Source organism: Neomonachus schauinslandi, chromosome 9, assembly GCF_002201575.2.
Source record: "Neomonachus schauinslandi chromosome 9, ASM220157v2, whole genome shotgun sequence".
In the NCBI taxonomy this organism is placed as follows: Eukaryota; Metazoa; Chordata; class Mammalia; order Carnivora; family Phocidae; genus Neomonachus; species Neomonachus schauinslandi.
Window position 1 is genome coordinate 76,625,101 of NC_058411.1, and position 11,638 is coordinate 76,636,738.

Below are 11,638 nucleotides of genomic sequence, written 5' to 3' on the forward strand. Positions count from 1 at the left end.
TTTACTGAATGCCTATATGTACCAAACACTAACTTTGCTGGGGATGCAATATAAAAATATATCACTCTACTCTGAAGGAATCACACTGGAGTGGGAAGATAGTTATGCCAACAGAGGGCCACTTCATTTAGAAGACCAGTAAAAAGGCATTACAGCAGTTTAATCAAGAGACAAATTGCTGAACTGGGGCAGAGGCAGTGAGTTGAAATGGAGAGTGCTTATATTTATTGATGATATTCAGTAAGTAGAATGGATGGAATGTGATGTTTAGTGCGATGCATATTTAGGAAGGGCAGGATGTAAAGGAAAAAATCTAGGCTGACTTACAGGATCCAGTTTGATTTAGAGGCACAAGTTGTAAAAGTGATGCATTAAACAAAATTTTCTCCTTAAAATGTAACTCATGGAATCATCAGTGATATTTGAATCAATAACAGGAAATGAAAGCAATCATGATGCTAAATTTAAGTAGAAGAGGATACATAGAAAAAAATAAAACAAAATGTTAACAAATGCAACTAGTTACATGACCACCATATAAATTAGGTGTGATGATTTATGATGATAAAAACCACTGGGACTACAGGCAGAAATTTTAGATTACTGGTTTCATGAATAACCTTGAATTTTTGTTTCTCTTTTGTTCTACAGCAAATATCCAATACCCCATGTCAGCAGCAGTGTATTTAAGAAGCATACTCATCTCACTAAGATGAGACTCAAATGTGGTTCTAACCCTCCACTTGGAGACTGGTGCCCCAGGTGCAATTCAGCACGAGTGTGCCCAACTAGTTCCAACTTGCTGCAATCACTTAGCAAGTGAAAAGTCTCTATTGCAAAAGGGATAGAGTCATTGGATTGGTCTGCTCTTTAAAAAGCTATTTAGAGTTTGAAGTGCAAGCTGCTTGCTGAACAAAAATCCTCAGACACAATCAGCCACAGAATTTCAACCAGACCTCAAGTATTTCACAAAGAAATGATATATCATTTGTCCAAAGAGAATGAAACACCTGTTTCTAAGAGTGATTTAAGTCAATAAGTAATAAACTCAATCTTTGTTATGAATGCTTTCTGGTGTCTGAATGATTATTGCCCTTTCAGAGGGCAAAGTGCACAAAAGACTCAGTGACCTTGTGACTTGACAGTCAAATAACCACCATTATGTTCAGTCAATGTAAATAAGCATGGCTGACAATGTGCTAATTGGCTGCCTCTGGTCAGCCAAGTGTACTTTTGACCTTAATGAGAACCTAATCAATTAATACTTAAGGCAATAAAGACCTCTTGCTGATTAAGTAAGACAGAAATCATCTTTTTTCAACAGGATTAGAGCTGCAAAATGGCAAACTTTTAATTTAATATATGATAATCCTCTCTTCTTAGGACCCCTCTCATTTAGCTAATGTGGTGAGATTGAACTCTGAAATGTGAAATCTTTGACTCAATGATTTATGTGTAATAGCCTTCTTAAAAAACGAACAAATTGTAATTCAGATACTAAAACAATAACTTCTGGTATGCATCTGAATTATATATTAATCAACTTATCGTGGTCATAGAGTTGAAAAAACACATGTTTTCTTAAAACTGAAAGAGTCTGTATTAAAATTCTAGAGAAAATAATGAAACTTGATAGAACTGTTACTCAATTTGGGACTTTTCTGGAAACTCCTAAGATGATAGTAGCTAGCATTTCAGGGGCGTAGAGTTTCCTTTTCAATTAAAAAGAAAAATGCTACTATTGGCTTTCATGAAGATATGGAAATGCTCCTATAAGAAAAATTTCTTTACATTACAACAGAAATTGTCACTTGTAAGTCACAAAGTGGAGTCTTCTGTAACTTGATTGCTCTAAAGCAGCATCTCCTTAAGTGCTCTGTACACTAGGTAAACAGGCTCTCTGCTGAAATGAGGCTGTAATTTGTAAGAGCATCCAGAATTACTTTCTGTTTACAATCCATAATATCTGAGTTGGCAAAGGAACACATTTTTCATTTTAGGTTAAAAATTTGTCATTTGGACACAATGACTAAAAATTTACAATTCCTCTCCTTTAACATCATTCTCCCCTGAGAATCGGTTTTCTTGTTTAAAGCTTTGCAGCTCTTTTGGCTCAGATGATACATATGAAAATGTATGTAATTTATATAGGAGAGGGGATACAGTTCCCTTAAAAAATGGTGAAAAAAGCAACAGCTGTGTATCTGCAATAACTTGAGGCTTTTAATACAGATAAATATGCAAATATGTCATAGTATTTTTAATGCACCATTTTTACACAGTTTAGTGACTGAAAACAGCAAACGTTCTGTGTATTTAGATTCATAATGAGAAATATGCATCATTCAAAACTGGAGTTATTGTCATGTTGTAGCGAGTAATAAAAAATATATGGCTTTGGATGGTAAATAAAACAGTGCTAAGTCAGTACAAGAACACCGACAAAGTCCAGGGTGGTAGTTGTGTAGATCTAATACCATGTCATCAGTATTGTTGGAAAAACTACAAAGCACACTCATACTCCTCTACCATGAGATAACACACAGATTAGCTAGTGGTATTTCTCAAATAATATGAACTGGTTAATATGTAGCTGTATTTCCCAAATAACAAGGCAATTTAATCTAGACTCTGGGTTTTGAAGATGAGACCCATTGGGTTTCAAAATTTAGATTAGTAATTTAGGTCGTTAAATCAAATTATGTATTTTGTACAGAATCATATGAGAAATCCATACTAGAGTTAGAATTAAATCCCACAGGCTCATTTTGATCTTATTGTACTAAGCTTTCTTCCAATATTACCCACAATGACTTTTCCCCCACATTTATTATGAAAAATGTCCAACAGAGAAAAGTAGAGTTATAAAGTGAATATCTATGCCTATCACTGTTAACCTTTTACAATACTCGTTGTATCATATATCCTTCCATCTACCACCTATTTTTTTCTTTTAGACTTCGACTGCTTTTGTTTTTTTTTAAATATACCTTATTTTGGGGAGGCAGTTTAAAAACTGTGCAAGTGCAGAGAGTTCCCACATACCCCTCAAGCCCTTCTCCCTTGTTTTTGCTATTAACATTGTGGATTAGTGTAGTACACTTGATACAATTGATGAACCAATAATGATATATGATTATTAACTAAAGTCTATAGTTCACATTCGAGTTCACTCTTGCTGTGCATTCTATGGGTTTTGACAAGTGTATAATGACACCCACCATTACAGTATCTTACAGAATAGTTTCACTGACCTAGAAATCCCCTGTGCTTCACCTCCACCTCATACGCATCCTTCCCTGAGGGATAAGGGTTAATGTCTTTTTTGAAGAATGCGCCAGAGGTGAAGCGTCCTTCTCATTCTATCCCATGATGGAGTACATGCAATGAACACAGCTTAGCAATGGTGATGTTCCTTGATCATCTGAGTGAGGTAGCGTTTGCCAGATTTATTCATTGTAAAGTTACTCTTCCTCCCTGTCCCACTTTATTTTTTGGAAGGATGTCACTAAGACCAGTGTATACTTGAGGGTAGGGAATTATTTATTAGCAGTATGGACTCATGTATATTTATTTTATACTTGGGGTTTTGTTGCTATAATTTGTCCAGCTTTGGCCACTGGGGGCTTGTTCCAGATGGTCCCTCTGTCTACTTGATAGGTCTCCATCCTTTCGTTTTTTGAACACTTCCTTACTTTCTGACATTATTAGACACTCCTGCCTCAGCCAGAGAGTCAGTTATTTCTTCAGGAATCGTTTTTTCTTTGTTGTTGTTGTTTTTATTGGAGAACGGCATTTAGAAACTAAGATCTAGGTGCCAGTGTCATCATTGCCACTGGGGTGTTACCACAATGATTTTTTTTTTAACTAAGAATATAACACAAGGAGGCACAATTTGAAAATTCAGCTCTCCTTAAATTTAAATACCTGAGACAAGTTGGAAGAAAATTACCATTTAGCTGTTCTATTTTATCTAATGTCTTAGAAAAAATCCATACTACCCTCAATAATATTTTTACTTATGATTTTTCTCAGCCCTATTTGGACTTTTATGAAAACGGATTTATTTTAAAAAATGACAGAAACATCAGGAATAGTTATAAATACTCATGTATCTATTCAGTTTTATGCTGTCTGGGCAAGACATATGAGATGTCTTTGTGTGGTGCGGTAGTAGTTGCTTTGGCTTTTAGCTAAAAAATGGTCCCTTGGGATTTCTCTGTACTTCTCTCCCCCTCTACTTCTGAATACCTTTCCTCAGTCTTTACATGCATAAGGTAACCAAAATGAATTCATTCACTAGTCGCATCTGACATTTGGGAGTGGTAATGAAGGTTCCTGTATACACTTACAAAGGTAAAGAAAAGTGTAGTACAGTTACAGTTGTACAGATAGCCCTATCAGCGCCAGTCAAAATGATAGATCAGCAAAATGGTCTTACGTTTAGTGAAAAGAAAACTGTCCTGGGAATCAAAAAATGTAAGATATTTCTTATGTATATGTGTGGATGTATTTAACACGCTTCTGTTAAGAAGAAAAAAAAATCAAACACTGTAGAAATACATAGCAAGGAGAATTCCTTGGAACCCCAAAACTCAGAGATAACCACTTTTAATCTTTCAGACCATTCCATTGCCCTCTTTTTATTTATATACACCCACATTGGGCAATATACCTAAGACATCTTAAATATAAACAAATGTATATGTAACTTTCCATGAATGGGACCATATGATACATGCTGTTCTGCTATAAGCTTTTTTTATTGGTAAGAATGGAGGTCTGTCCTTATCAATAAGTGGGGATATATACATATATCAGCCATTTTAATTCTGTATAATATGCCAAGGTACTATTATGTTATGATTTTTTTCTTTTTCTTTTTTTTAAAAAGATTTTATTTATTTGAGAGAGAGAGAGAGGAGAGAGAGTGAGCATGAGCAGGGGGAGGGGCAGAGGGAGAGGGAGAAAGAGAGAGAGAGAGAGAGAGAGAGAGAAGTAGACTCCCCGCTGAGTGGAGAGCCCAATGAGGGCTTGGGCTAGATCCCAGGAGGCCGGGATCATGACCTGAGCCAAAGTCGGATGCTTAACGGACTGAGCCACCCAGGTGCCCTTCTATGACTTCTTAACTTTCCTACTGCTGGATATTTAAATTGCATTCAAAGGTATTGTTAAAAATTATATAGAGACCAATGTCCTTATTGGTCATTGTCAGATTATCACCTTAGGATAAACTCCTAGGAGTAGGATCAGAGAGTAAAAGAATATGGACATTTTAATCATGGATAAATATTGCTAAACTGTCCTTTGGAAAGGTTGATCAATGCACACTCTCATCGGCAGACTATTCTCTTAAGATCTTGTTATTTCTGTTTCTAGGTTAAAACACCCTATGTTTAAGTGAGGATTTCTTACTTGTCCTGCATGAGAAGTCTTTCCTCAGTCTGGAACCTCCTCACTCATGATCTTTTTGAGTACCGATCTTACCCCATTACCCCTATTCTCTTCTTCCAGAGCACAAATGGACAACTCTCTATCTTTCATGTTTTTTAACCTGTTTCATATGATCCATGACTGAGTGGAAAACAAAACACATTTCCCTGGGAATTCAAACACACAGGTTTTCCCTCAAACAAATCTGGAGTTGAAACTGATTGGTGTGGTCCTGGAAACCCGAAGCAGATTAATTTTATCTTTGTCTTTGTCTTGCTGGGCTGCATTCTGGAAAATCACTTTAGCTCTATATTCCGGTTTACTCATTCTCTGTTTGAGTTGTGTCTAATCTGCTTAATCCACTCTCAGAATTTTTAATTTTCATAATCATAATTTTTATGTCTTAGATGTTCAAAACATTTTCTTTTAAAAATCTGCTTACTTTTAGTAGTCTCCTGTTTTTTCAAATACCTCATATTATGTATCCATAATTTGAACATAGAAGGTTCCTAGGGTTCTAATGATGCTATTTGCTTTTTTCTCCCTTTTTTTAAAATTTATTTTTATTTATTTATTTTTTTAAATTTAAATTCAATCAATTAACATATAATGTATTTTTTGTTTCAGGGGTACAGGTCTGTGATTCATCAGTCTTATACAATACCTAGTGCTCATTACAACACATACCCTCCCTAATGTCCATCACCCAGTTACCCCATCCCTCTACCCTCCTTCCCTCCAGCAACCCTCAGTTTGTTTCCTATGATTAAGAGTCTTTGTCTCCCTCTCTGGTTTCATCTTGTTTCATTTTTTCCTCTCTTCCCCTATGATCCTCTGCCTTGTTTCTTAAATTCCACATATCGTGAGATCATATGGTACTTGTCTTTCTCTGACTGACTTATTTCGCTTAGCATAATACCCTCTAGTTCCATCCACATCCTTGCAAACGGCAGGATTTCATTCTTTTTGATGGCTGTGTAATATTTCTGTTTGTGTGTGTGTGTGTGCGCACGTGTGAGTGTGCATGCGTATGTGTGTGTGTGTGTATACCACATCTTCTTTATCCATTCATCTGTCGATGGACATCTAGGCTCCTTCCATAATTTGACTATTGTGGACATTGTTGCTATAAACACTGGGGTGCATGTGCTCCTTTGTATCACTACATCTCTATCTTTGGGGTAAATACCCAGTAGTGCAATTGCTGGGCCATAGGGTAGCTCTATATTCAACTTTTTGAGGAACCTCCATACTGTTTTCCAGAGTGGCTGCACCAGCTTGCATTCCCACCAACAGTGTAGGAGGGTTCCCCTTTCTCCGCATCCCCATCAACATCTGTCATTTCCTGACTTGTTTTTTTTTTTTTTTAAAGATTTTATTTATTTATTTGACAGAGAGAGACACAGGGAGAGAGGGAACACAAGCAGGGGGAGTAGAAGAGGGAGAAGCAGGTTTCCTGCAGAGCAGGGAGCCTGATGCGGGGCTCGATCCCAGGACCCTGGGATCATGACCTGAGCCGAAGGCAGACGCTTAACGACTGAGCCACCCAGGCGCCCCCTGACTTGTTAATTTTAGCCATTCTGACTGGTGTGAGGTGGTATCTCATTGAGGTTTTGATTTGGATTTCCCTGATGCCAAGTGATGTTGAGCACTTTTTCATGTGTCTGTTGGCCATTTGGATGTCTTCTTTGGAAAAATGTCTGTTCATGTCTTCTGCCCATTTCTTGATGGGATCATTTCTTCTTTGGGTGTTGAGTTTGATAAGTTCTTTATGGATTTCAGATACTAGCCCTTTATCTGATATGTCATTTGCAAATATCTTCTCCCATTCTGTCTGTTGTCTTTTGGTTTTGTCAACTGTTTCCTTTGCTGTGCAGAAGCTTTTTATCTTGATGAAGTCCCAATAATTCATTTTTGCTTTTGTTTCCCTGGCCTTTGGAGACATATCTAGCAAGAAGTTGCCACGGCTGAGGTCAAAGAGGTTACTGCCTGTGTTCTCCTCTAGGATTTTGATGGATTCCTGTCTCACATTTAGGTCTTTCATCCATTTTGAGTCTATTTTTGTGTGGTGTAAGGAAATGGTCCAGTTTCATTCTTCTGCATGTGGCTGTCCAATTTTCACAACACCATTTGTTGAAGAGACAACATTTTCCACTGGACATTCTTTGCTGCTTTGTCAAAGATTAGTTGCTATTTTCTTTTGTATTTATTTTTTTGTTTGTTCATTTATTGTCCTAACGACTCTGATGATGCTTCTCTGTGGGGTGGGGGGATGGGTTAGCCTGGTGATGGGTATTAAAGAGGGCACGTACTGCATGGAGCACTGGGTGTTATAGGCAAACAATGAATCATGGAACTCTGCATCAAAAACTAATGATGTAATGTATGGTGATTAACATAACATAAAAAAAAAAAAAGAATGGAAAGAAAAAAAATCCCATTGTTTTGGCTTCAGCTTATCAATTTCCTTTCTCCTTGTTCCCCTAGAGAGTTCTGTCACTTTCTTATGAGCTCAGTCACACAGTGTAAAGGATATTTCTTCTTTCTTTTTCTTTCTTTCTTTCTTTCTTCTTTCCTTTTTTTTTAATATGGCATATCTAGTTGTATGTTTTGGGATTTTTTTTCAGACTACCTAAGGTTGCAAGAAATTTAAGATGCATAGTTAAGTGTGGATTTCAGATAAACAAGGAATACTCTGTTAGTCTACGTTTATCCCAAACATTGTATGGACCACACTTATACTAAAAGATTATTCATTGTTAATCTAAAATTTAAATTTGATTGGGCATTCTGTATTTTTATGTGCTATATCTGACAACTCTAGAATCTAATCCATGATATTGTTGGAAATGGAAGTTTGGGTTATGTTTTAAGCACAGTTTTGAGAAATTAAACATGGGAGACATATATACATTTGAGAATATGATTTTCTCAAATGTATCAATTTGGCTGATACACACAGTTTTAACCTGAAAATTCTAAAAACAATATTCCATTGTCTTTACCTCTGTAATTTGGAAAAACCCTGAATCCCTCAGTATCCCCACTCCCCTGTACTTTTTAAGTGATCTTCTTTCTAAATGTTTTTTTATCCCTGAGATTTAATAATTTAAAATATATATCTTAATATTGCCCACTCTTTTTTTTTTAAAGATTTTATTTATTTATTTGACAGAGAGATAGTGAAAGAGGGGGAGTGGGAGAGGGAGAAGCAGGCTTCCCGCTGAGCAGGAAGCCCAATGTGGTGCTCCATCCCAGGACCCGGGGATCACGACCTGAGCCGAAGGCAGGCACTTAACGACTGAGCCACCCAGGCGCCCCAATATTGCCCATTCTTAAAAGCATTTAAAAGCAAACTGAATCTTTTTGATCTACAGAGTCAGGATTTTTCTTCTTTCGGAGACTTTTTGAATTTTTGTGGGTTTTATTTATTCTGTACCCTACCCCCTTACCCCTGCCAGCATATAATAACCATATGTTAGCTTTCTATTTTTCTTCACATCTACTTTGGTATTTTTAAGTGCTTAACTCTTCATGACTTCTTATTTTTGTGTGACTTTTCACAACCCTGTCCTCAATCCTGTCTGGGTTTTCTACATTGCTGAGTCTCTTCTTTGCTGTTTTTAATACATTTTTTTTCTTGTGGTGTTATTTTCCTCTCAATTTCTTTCTTTTGTTCCACTAGCTTCTTTTTCACCATATTCCTTATATTATCCTTGTATTATCCCATATTTGATCTATTATTTCATAAAATTCAATTTTCTTGAGTGTGCAAAATAGTTGCAAAATTTTGATACCATTTTTGAAGTGCATTTTCTTCCGAAGTATTCCCTCTATCTGATTTTATATGTTCTGTTTCGTTGCTTCCTTTTTTTCTCATTTTAGTGGGATCAGAATTTATTTGATAGCTCTCATTTCTAAAGGGGGTCCTTCGATTCAAGCCTACCTTATTCCAAATAGTGTGGGTGTATTCCCATTGCCTTTCCTTTCTTGAATGCCCGAATACTCAGTAAGTTTTCTATTCAAACATATGCAGTAGACACATGCCAATGTTCAGTATTATTTGTTTTGTGTCTCAGATATCAGAGGGGATGGGAGGAAGAGTGAGGAAATTCTGTTTTTGACAGCACTTCATTCATTCTCCTCATACATCAGTAGAATTCAGAAGTGGGTAAGTGCTTCACCTTGTGTTCCCATGTTAGCATAACCCAGATATTTTCCTGTGTAGTTGATATGGTTTGACCACACATTTCCTGTGTAGTTGATATGGTTTGACCACACATTTTTTTTTCCCCCTTGCCTCCCTGGCTTTGTTGACTGCTCCTTGCCAGTCTTGATCAAGCATATTTATCCATACAGATTATTCCCCTTTTCTCTTTTCTTTCCTCCTGGATCCAGAACAGAAATGATTAAGCTAGGACTCCAGGTTATTGTATTGAAACAATAAGGGAGAGGTACTCCTAAAGGAAACAGTCAACATATTTTTATGTGCCTTATTTTTACCCCTAATTTCTATCCCTCCAAAGTTAGGATAAAATTGGGAGAATATCAGTGAGGTTTTTAAAAATAATTTTATTCACAAATATGTTTCCCCTCATTACATTATTCTCCAGAAAAGGAGTTCTGTGTAGATGCCTACCATCTTATCCTAATTTGATTTGAATTATTTTATATTCAGATAATGCATTTGATCCCTCCCTAGTTATAGCATATAGCATTCATTCATTTTTTATTTTTGTCTTTGCTTCATTTGTTAATTTTTGGAGTTCTACAGAAAATAATTTTGTGCAACTTCCCTTATTTGTCCACCATTTTTCCTCTAATTGCCCATTTAAAACACACACACACACATATCTCAAGAAAGTCATTTTATCTCTTTAGGTCTCAACTTGTAAAATGAGGGGATAGCTAAATGACTAACAGGGTCCTGTTCATTTCCATGATGACACGAATAGAGTATGTTCACTATGATGTCAACATACAACAAAAGAGCTGAATAACAAATTGGCGCACTCTTACCTTGCCTAGTCCACATGCAAAGATTAATTTATTCCATAGGCAGTATTCCTATTTATGACTTCAAGTTTCCTTGCCTCAAAATTGGCCTTAGATACGTCCACAGACAGTTCATTTGCAGTAACAGGGGGAAGGCAGATAGAATATTGAGTGTGGAGGGGGAGGCTGTAGAAATTTTGCTCTGATTACTTCCATTATCTTGGAAAATTAAGGTCATCATCAGGGAGTCAAGAGGTAGGAGGAATTGTTGGAGGTCTGGGATGAGAGGAGACATTGTGAACTAGTTATCAAGAAGTGTCGAGGAGTGAACGGATGAGAGAATACAGCAAGATTGCTGCGTTAGCACAAATGGCTCAGTTAGGGTACATGCTCACAGATTTAAAGTAGACTGTCAGCATAACAGCGTTTTTTTTTTTTCTTTAGCCATGTTTAGGTGCCCAGGTGCAGGTAAATAGTGTGCAGTGAACCGGATTGCACCGGGGTTGGGGTTTTGTCAGGTAGTATAATGGAGGGAGGGGGAGAGAAAGGGGCAAGGAAGATGAGAGTGAATGCATGGAGTGATCATAATGATGGGCCATTACATCTACCCAGGGAAACAAAGATAGGAAGGACAACAGGGAGCTAAGAAGGGAGGACAAGAAAAGACTAAGAAGCATTAAGCGATTAATGATAATAGGTCCTAGTGGAATCAGAGCACTACAGGGAATAAACTAGAAAGATAGGAGGTGGCAAATAAAGAGTAAGTTGCTGGAAATGAGAATATGGAAGGCTTGCTGTTATTGGTAAAATAACAAGGCTCAGTGCATGATTATGAGGTTTGGTGTCTGTGGATGAAGAAGAGTAGGTAGGTATTGGAAGGACTACCTTGTCTATCTTGAAAGGATATTGTAATCACCAAGAGCTGACAGAGAAGCTGAAGTTAAAACATATAAGGAATGAGGAGAAATAATCTGAGGGTCTGTAGATGACTAAAATAAGAACTTCTGCAACATTTTTCTTCTATGCATTTGCAAAGATGAAAAATATTGACAGGTTCCAGTGTTGGCCCAGTGTGGGAAGAGTATGGCACATTTTCCTAGTCAGTCTGGCAATATTTATCTGTATTCTCATACTTTCACTCAGCAATTCCATTATGGGGAATTCGTCCTACATAAATTGTTGTATAAGAATGCAAAGACTTTTGTACAAG